The sequence below is a fragment of the Euprymna scolopes genome, chromosome 46, assembly GCF_053919585.1.
Source record: "Euprymna scolopes isolate OS-2025 chromosome 46, ASM5391958v1, whole genome shotgun sequence".
NCBI classification, from domain to species: Eukaryota; Metazoa; Mollusca; class Cephalopoda; order Sepiida; family Sepiolidae; genus Euprymna; species Euprymna scolopes.
Window position 1 is genome coordinate 120,125,687 of NC_136527.1, and position 10,000 is coordinate 120,135,686.

Consider the following 10,000-nt stretch of genomic DNA (forward strand, 5'->3'; position numbering starts at 1 on the left):
CGTAATTTTTGGATATATTACTATTTTCGACATGGCAATTAAATACTTAAAATCAAACATCATTTTTGAAGTAGTTTTTAATAAACATACAAATTACTTTGAACTATAAAGAACTCTGCACTTGATGAATTTTCGTAATGTCTGGATATATTATTATTTTCGACATTGCAATTAAATACTTCATATTGGTTTTGTCTTTAAACGACACTTAAAATCAAACACCATTTTTGAAGTAGTTTTTAACAAACATACAAATTACTTTGAACTATAAAGAACTCTGCACTTGATGAGTTTTCGTAATTTTAGGATATATTACTATTTTCGACATGACATTTAAATACTTAATATTTGTTTTGTCTTTAAACCGCACTATAAATCAAACACCATTTTTGAAGTAGTTTTTAACAAACATACAAATTACTTTGAACAATAAAGAACTCTGCACTTGATGAGTTTTCGTAATGTTTGGATATTTTTATTTCACACACAGAATAATAAAACCTGTTTATTTACGTGTCTGACGATAAATTTCAGAATTATTGACTTTTTGGCGCTATTTTTTAATAGTATTTCCAAGTTTAATTAATTATTAAGCAATAAGTGCTTGTATTACTGTACACATAGATTCGAAAAAGTTGTCAAAAAACGAAAAACAAATATATAACAAATAAATGTTATCAAAGGCAAAATAAGTTACTTTTCTACGTAAATGGATATGTTTTTAGTGTTTTTATTCAATGTAACATGTTTGTTCAGCTCAAAAAGCATACAGTGTTTACCGATGTATTGGAACATTCAAAATGGCGCCCGACTCTCTCTTTAACACGTTAAGTTTGGGAATAGGTGTTATAAATAAAAAACTGTATAAAATACTGTTTAAAACTAGCTCAATATATGTTACCGTGACGTAGGCTGACATATATTCGGCGGGTTTTTAATAGTATTTTTTCTAGTTTTTTATTTATAACACCTTTTCCTGAACTTACCATGTTAAAAAGTTACAGTAATACAAACCCCGTATTGTTTTTAGTTTCTTTTCTCCAAAATATTTCAACATTTTTCACACAGACACAATAAATAATAAACAAAACATCGTCCCTCCCCATGTTAAGAATGGCTTTTTAAATAACGTTATTATTTAAGCACGGAGCAATAAGTGCACTAGTACGAATTTTTTTGTGTGTCTTTGCTCCAAAATATTTCAAATCTTACACACACACATAATAAATAATAAACGAACACACACACACACACACACACACACATATATATATATACACACACACGCAAACTAAATAAACACACATTAATAATAAACTATAAAAACACACATCAAATGAAAAATATTAGACAAACAAATAACAATTCTATACTTTCACCTAACAATTTAATACACAAACAAAAAAATCCATTGAGAACGAAGGAAACAACCGGAAATAAAGTTGAAACACGAATCGTAAAGATAACCCAAATAAAAAACAATTTTTAAATATTTTTTTTATTAAAAATTTAACGTAAAATGAGCACCCACTTTATAGCCACCTTGTTTTTGTTGGGGGAGGGGCAACAATAAATAAAAAACCATAAAAACACAACAAATAAAAAAACAAACAAACAAACAATATGGGGGGGGATTTAACAATTCTATACTTTCACCTAACAATTTTATAAACAAACAAAAAATTTCGACTAAAAACGAAGAAACAACCGGAAGTGAATTGGAAACACTAATCGTAAAGATAATCACAAAAATAAAAAAAATAAAAAAAATAATAACGAGAAAAGAAAAAACAAAAAATAAAAAATTAGTTTTAATTTTTTTTTTTTTTTCAATAAAAATTTTTAAAAATTTCGATTTCAAATTTTCCATTTTTTTCGACGGAAACAAATATTTTGTTTTTAAAAACAAAAATGGAAGGAAAATATTTTTGTTTTTCTTCAAATTGAAACAAATTTTGTTTCGGAAAACAAAAAATTTCATTCAAATCACAAAAAAACATTTTTCCTAATTTGTTGAAATTAAAATCTAAAAAATTTATTTCTTTTTTCATCGAATTAATTTTTTTAAAATTTAAATCAAAACAAATTAATTCGTCTTGAAAAAAATTTGAAACCCAAATTTTTTCATTAAAAAAATCAAAACGAATGCGGGATAAATAATTTGAATCAAAATTTGTTTCAATCTTAAAAACTTTTAATTTTTCACATTTTTTTGAAAATAAATTCATTTGTTTTTTTGAATCCAAAACAAAAATTTGTTCGTTTTTTTCAAACAAAGAAACAAAATTTGTTTCCGTTTCAAAAAAATTTTTCAATTCAAAAAATGGAAAAATTTTTTTTCTTTTTAAAAACAATAAATTTTTGTTTCCAAATGAAAAACCACAAACGACAAAAATGTTTTCTTTCGAAAGAAAACAAAAGTCAAAAGGTTCGAAGGATTCGTCGTTTGTGACAGAAAAAAATTGGAATTCAGTTTTTATTTCACCATTTTTTCGTATTTCAATCAGCGATTTATTGATTCGATCGCAAAGAAAAATATTTTCTTCTTTTTCGTCGACGAAAATCGAACTTATAATTCGATCATTTTTTGCTTCTGGCAAATCGATCCGCAAAGTTTTCACAATTTTCTCAACTGGCGAAATTTTCCATTCACAAAAAACAGATCCTTTATCTCGTTGTTCAAACGGTTTCATGACTTCTTTCCAATAATCAGGCAATTCAAAACTTATTTCGCATTCTTTAACCGGTCGAACCCAAATTTCGTGTGCTTCCAACACTTTTGAATTCAGTTTTTTCAATTTTCTCAATTGATAATCATCATGATCATCCGAAAAACGTTCCAAACTTTTCATCCAATCTTCAATTTGTCGCAAAATTTCATTATTTTCTTCTAAAATTCCCATCGATCTTTTCCTCTCATCATCCATTTTTCTTAGCATTTCCTTGTCCAAATCAATTACATCCCGTCTTTCCTGTTCATGAAAATAATCAAATTTCCTCCACAATTCATTGGATTCGTTTTCATATTTCGGCTCTAAATTATCGCAGTATTTTTCAATCTTTTTATTACATTTTTCCAAACTGTTCTTGAAATCCAACATGTCTTCTTGAAGTCGAGATCGGGAGAAATTTGCCATTTTTTGATTTTAGACAATTTTGACCTGATGAACAATGAAACACTGAAAAATACAAAAAATATATTATGAACAGATGTTTTTTATATGCCTATGTGTGTGTATGTGTGTGTTTCTGTGTGTGTGTATGTGCGTGTGTGTATGTGTGTGTGTTTATGTATATGTGTATGTGGGTTTCTCTGTGTGTGTGTATGTGTGTGTGTTTGTTTCTGTGTGTGTTTATGTGTATGCGTATGTGTGTTTCTGTGTGTGTATGTGTGTGTGTTTATGTGTGTTTTTATGTATATGTGCAAATATGTGTGTGTGTGCGTACGCACGCGTGTGTGTGTTTGTGTGTGTTTGTGTGTGTGCGCGCATGTGCGTTTGTGTGTAAATTGTCTGTAAACAACGGGAAGCCAGTCTTGAAGAAAACCGATTTTATTAAACCCTCAGTTTAAAAGCCGGCCATAATGCAAATGTTGTGTACAATCGATAAATCTTTACTTGTTTTGCTAAATATTAGTAAATGAAGAAGCATTTCAAGTTAAAATCCATTTAGTATTACGCACGTATAAATACTTAAATAATCGGTATTTAATTTTTAACTTCCGTTTGCGATTATTAATTACTTCATATGGACTATTTTTAATATTGCCGGCGTAATACTAACAAGATTTTAATTTGACTTAATTTTATTTGCTTATTTAACAAATTTTAATTTAAAAAAATCAAGATTTATCGTTTGTATCTAATTTGTTAATCGCATTATGTACAGGCCACTAAACTGCGGTTTTACTAAATTTTCAACATAATAACATTTGGTTTATGATTAGATATAAATACCCCTTAAGTACTTCCTCCTCCGTTAAAAACGTTAGATTCTATTTTTTTTTTTTTTGGTTGTTGGGTTAAGAGTGAAAATTTCGAACTATTAAAAAAATAACAAATTGTTTAGAATTTAGAGTGGGAGATCAGTGTCGTGTAATGTCAAATGATCCCTCAATATGAGAGTATCTTTAGCATTTGTCATCGATCTAAATATTTCAATTTTTTTACTTAAAAAATGTAATATTTGGAAATATTTTACTCACATTTAATAGATGCATTTTAGATGTTCGTGGATTTTTTGTTTTTAATGGCGATCACAAGAAAAAGGAAAGAAAGATGAGACACGTGATAATTTCAAGCAATTTGATTGGATGATTTTTTTTTTTGATAGACGAAAAAGGAATAGAGGTAGAGAGAGAGAGAGAGAGAGAGAGAGGGGACGAGAGGCAGAGAAAAAGAGGAGAAAAAAAGAGAGTGAGGAAAAAGAGCCAGCGAGAGAGAAAGTGAGAGAGAAAGAAAGAAAGAAAGAAGGAGAAGCAGAATTATTTATTTATTTTTCATTTTTTAATTTAATTTTTTTAATTTTTCAATTGTTATTTTTATTTTTATTTCATTTATTTTTAATTTTTTAAAATTTAAATTTTTATTTTATTTTTGCATTTTTTAATTTTAATTTTATTTTTATTTCATTTATATTTAATTTAAAAAATTTTTTAATTTATTTAATTTATTTTTTATTTTTTAAATTTTAGTTTTTAATTTTATTATTTAATTTTTTATTTTAATTTTTTATTTTATTTTTGCATTTTTTTATTTTAATTTTATTTTTATTTCATTTATATTTAATTTAACAAATTTTTTTAAATGTTTATTTTATTTAATTTATTTTTATTTTTTAAATTTTAGTTTTTAATTTTTTTATTTAATTTTTTATTTTATTGTTATTTTATTTATTTTTCATTTTCAGTATATTTACGAAATCTTTTTTTTTTTTTTGGTCATTGAATTGTTAGATGTAAATACAGAATAGTTTAAAAAAAAAACCCCGGCTCCCTTCCCCATAGTAAGAATGGCTTTCTAAATAAGCATCGTTGGAATCCACATGAATGTTACTACTGCTATGTTTACCAAAATGATCCCTCAATATGAGAGTATCTTTAGCATTTGTCATCGATCTAAATATTTCAATGAATTTTTTTACTTAAAAAATGTAATATTTGGAAATATTTTACTCACATTTAATTGATGCATTTTAGATGTTCGTGGATTTTTTGTTTTTAATGGCGATCACAAGAAAAAGGAAAGAAAGATGAATTTGATTGGATGATTTTTTTTTTTTGATAGACGAAAAAGGAATAGAGGTAGAGAGAGAGAGAGAGAGAGAGAGAGAGAGAGAGAGAAGACGAGACGCAGAGAAAAAGAAGAGAAAGAAAGAGAGAGTCAGGAAAAAAGAGCCAGAGAGAAAGAGAGAGAGAGAGAGAGAGAGAGAGAGAGAGAGAGAGGAGAGGGAGGATTATTTATTTATTTTTATATATTTTTAATTTATTTTATTTTTAAATTTAATTTTTATTTTATTTTTAATTTTATTTTTTAATTTTAATTTTATTTATTTTTAGTATTTTTAATATTTACGAAATCTTTTTTTTGGGGGGGTCATTAAAAAAAAACGGCTCTCTCCCCCCATATTAAGAATGGCTTTCTAAATAAGCAGCGTTCGGTTTGTATTACAATCCACAGACGTTCATAAAATTGGTCTAAAATTTAAAACATATAACAAATAAATGTTACCAAAGGCAAGCTAAGTTACTCTTCTACCTACATGGAAAACGTTTTAGTGGTTCTACTCACTTTAAAGCGTTTAATCGGTTCGAAAATCATACATTATTTAAGATTAACTGCAAACAAATGTATAATTTTTTAGTTTTAACTCATTTTTCCAATCTTCACGTATTTAACAGATAGTTCGCCGCCATTTTACTTGTTCGGATCTATCGATAAACACTGCATGAATTTTACTGTTGTTATATTTATCTAAATTCCTTTTTTTTTAATTTTAAAAATGGAAACGTAATGCAATGATTTAATCGCTGGCGGCCACTGCTTTTTATTTTCTTGCACCAAAACGATTTTTACTTGTTGAAAAATATGTTATTATACAGAAAATTGGCAAAATTGATTTACAAAATTTAAATTTACAAATAATTAAATAAAATATTTTTGTTTAGAATTTAGAGTGCGAGATCAGCGTCGTGTAACGTCAAATGACCCCTCAGTATCAGAGTATTTTAGATTTTAAAAGTAAATAATTGATTGGAGAAGGAAGTCATTAGTTTGATTTTATGGAGTAATTAAGGCACAATTAATTTAGAATTTAGAGATGGGGATCAGGTTTGCGTATAAATTTAACATAAAAATGACCCCTCAGTATTAGAGTATTTTTAGATTTTAAAAGCAAATAATTATTTTTAGTCTGAAATACTCTGCGATTTTTTTTTTTTTTGATTGAAGAGTGAAGTCATTAAGTTTGATTTTATGGGGTAATTAAAGCACAATTAATTTAGAATTTAGGGCTGGGGATCAGGTTTGCATCTAAATTTAACATAAAATGATCCCTCAATATCAGAGTATTTCAGATTTTAAATCAAATTATTATTTTTACTCTACAATTCTGTGCGATATTGATTTTTGGAGGGTCGAGAGGGAGGGTAAGTCATTAGTTTTGATTTTTTGGGGGGAAGGGATAATTAAAGCACAATTAATTTAGAGTTGGGGTTCAGGTTTGCATATAAATTTAACATAAAATTATTCCACAATATCAGAATATTTTAGATTTTTAAGCAAAAAATTCTTTTTCCTCTGAAATTCTGTGCGGTTTTGTTTTTTGGAGGGTGAGGGGTAAAGTCATTAGTTTTTGTTTTATGGGACAATATAAGCACAATTAATTTAGAATTTAGAGTTGGGGATCAGGTTTACATATAAATCCCTCAATATCAGAATATTTTAGATTTGAAAAGCAAATTATCATTTTTAATCTAAAATTCTGTGCGATTTTGTTTTTTGAGAGTGCGGGGGGGGGGGGGGTAAAACAATTAGTTTTGATTTCATGGGTAATTAAAACACAATTAATTTAGAATTTAGAGTTGGGGATCAGGTTTATATATAAATTTAATGTAAAATTATCCACCAATATCAGAATATTTTAGATTTTAAAAGCAAATGACTATTTTACTCTGAAATTCTTTGCGATTTGTTTTTTTTGGGGGGTGGATAAGTGATTGGTTTTGATTTTATGGCGTAATTAAAGCACAATTAATTTGAATTTAGAATTGGGGATAAGGTTTGCGAATAAATTTAACATAAAATTATCCCTCAATGTCAGAAATTTTAAATTTTGAAACAAACAGTTTTTTCAACCCTAAATTCTGTGAGATTTTCTTTTTTGTTAGGATGGGGTGGGGTAAAGACATAAGTTTTTATTTTATGGACTGAATAACAATTAATTTAGAATTTAGACTTGGGGATCAGGTTTGCATATAAATTTAACATAAAATGATCCCTCAATATGAGAGTATTTTAGATTTTTAATGAAATAATTATGTTTACTCTGAAATTTTGTCGGATTTTGTTTTTTTTTTGGGGGGGGTGAAGTCATTAGTTTTGATCTAATGAGGTAATTAAAGCACAATTAATTTAGAATTTAGAGTTGGGGATCAGGTTTGCATCTAAATTTAACATAAAATAATCCCTCAGTATCAGAGTATTTTAGATTTTAAAAGCAAATAATTATTTTTATTCTGAAATTCTGTACGATTTTGTTTTTTTTATGGTGAGGTGGGCGAAGTCATTAGTTTTCAATTTATGAGCTAATGAAATCACAATCAATTTAGAATTTAGAGTTGGGGATCAGATTTTCATATAAATTCAACATAAAATGATTCATGAATAACAGGCTACTCTATATTTGTAAATAACCAAAATTATTTCCTGTGCATTTTTTGTAGGTGGTGTACGCTTTAACAGCTTTGCTACATTCTAACTTTTTAGGGCAGATAACTAAAAAAAACTTAGATGGAATGGCAAATATCCACCTTAAAAACGTTGCTAACGATTATCCCTGAATTATGTGGCAAAGCCTTCCTCCCAAAAGGAACGCAGACCCTAAGTATGTGGCGTCCTTCCTCTTAAAAGAACCTTAACTCTAAGTCTCTGTGGCTCCTTACCTCTAAAACGAGCACGAACCCTAAGTCTCTGTGGCTACTTACCTCTAAAAAGAACACTAACCCTAAGTCTATGTGGCGCCCTTCTTCTAAAACGAACATATTACTTTAAGTCTAGGTTGCACACTTCCTCTTAAAAGAGCACTAACTCTAAGTCTATTCGTCGCCCTTCTTCGAAAAAGAACACTAACCCTAAGTCTATGTGGCGCCTTTCCTCTAAAAAGAACACTAACCCTAAATATATGTTGCACCCTTCCTCTAAAAAGAACACTAACCCTAAGTCTTTGTGGCAGACTTCCTCTAAAAAGAACACGAACCCTAAGTCCACGTTGCACGCTTCTTCTAAAAAGAACACTAACCCTAAGTCTATGTGGCACCATTCCTCTAAAAAGAACACTAACCCTAAGTCTATGTTGCGCTCTTCCTCTAAAAAGAACACTAACCCTAAGTCTATGTGGCAAAATGAAGCAATGAAAAATTTCAATGCTAACAAAACAAGTGAAAATATCAACTTCACACAAAGAGAATCATTTAAGTTTAAACGAATATAGAAACTTTAAAACTTACCGAAAAGTTTTACAATCGATAAAAAAATTTTTAAAAATGTAGAAATATGACAGTTTTTAATTGACAATCACTTAAAGGTTCGTCGTCAGCGTCTGATTTTTAAATATTAAACGTTTATATAAATTTTTGATTAAACAATCGAAATAACATTTTATTTACTGATAAGGTTAAGAGTTGCGTCAATTTAGAGGGATATTTGCAGAGATATCTGCACATATCCTCCTAAATGAAATTCACAGAGATATCTGCGCATATTCTTGAATAAAAACCAAATAAGAACACTTTAATCCAATGCATGTCTTTAAATTTATCAAAATGACCATTTTGATTAACCCTGAATGCATAAAAAAAAACAGATTTTTCTTTTAATAAAAGTTGGAGCTAAAGTTCACAACAGAGTGAACATCTGCTTTACGCCAGCTTCTTTAGCCTGGCTGTCGTTTGGAAAGTGTTCATCAAGATTGGCTGAAAAGAGGATCGCTTCACTATGACCAGGAGAAGATTATAATAGCTGTCCAAGATTAAGCCTTGATGATCAAAGCTTTTAAGAATATGAGTGGTCTCAGCAATTCCAACAAATTCACTCGACGAACTGTAAAAAGTCGAATACCGAATGAAGCAGCAAAACCTATGAACATGTTTACCAGAACAAACAGTTGAAAATAAGTTATACACCATCCACTATGACTATGCAATTCTTATAGTTACGCACCTAGAACAGTTCTGGCCCTGTCGACTGCCCCCCTGCAGAGGGTAAAAGTCCCTCAATGGGGGTCCTGGATATGACCTTAAACTATATCCAGTGGTGAGGCCCCAGCTTGTGGGCTTTGGGGAGTGTGGAGCCACCCTTTAGTTACCATTGCTCCCAGGTCCACTCTGATCCGGAGTGGTAGTACCTGTTAGGGTCCCAACTATGGGTTAAATAGAAACCGACGTGAAAACAACAAATATATTCTATTAAAAAATTTTTTCTCCAAAATCTTTGGATTCGGCATTAAATAACCCGAAAGGGGTTGATATGCCATAAAACAAAAACAACCAATCAACCAACCTAGAACATTTCAGATTTTAAAAATATTTTTTTTTAATCTTGCTGTTTAAATTTAAGAGTAGATCTATTTTGGTTTTTAAGTCCATATTTCCTGACAACTTATTCAACTATGGGTTAAATAGACACTGACTTGAAAAAAAAAAAATTCTATTAAAAACTCTTTCGTCAAAATCACTGGATTCGGCATTACGTGACCTGAAAAGGATTGATATGCCGTAAAACAA

General features: G+C 28.9%; 1 long non-coding RNA gene across 1 annotated transcript in view; it reads right to left on the reverse strand.

Moving 5' to 3' along the window:
- Positions 1-2,172: 2,172 nt before the first annotated feature.
- Positions 2,173-10,000, reverse strand: part of LOC145270953 (uncharacterized) — an 8,526-nt gene continuing 698 nt past the window's right edge. Inside the window, exon 2 of the long non-coding RNA XR_013865629.1 lies at positions 2,173-3,179. This is a non-coding gene — a long non-coding RNA (uncharacterized LOC145270953). The remainder of the gene's footprint in view (positions 3,180-10,000) is intronic.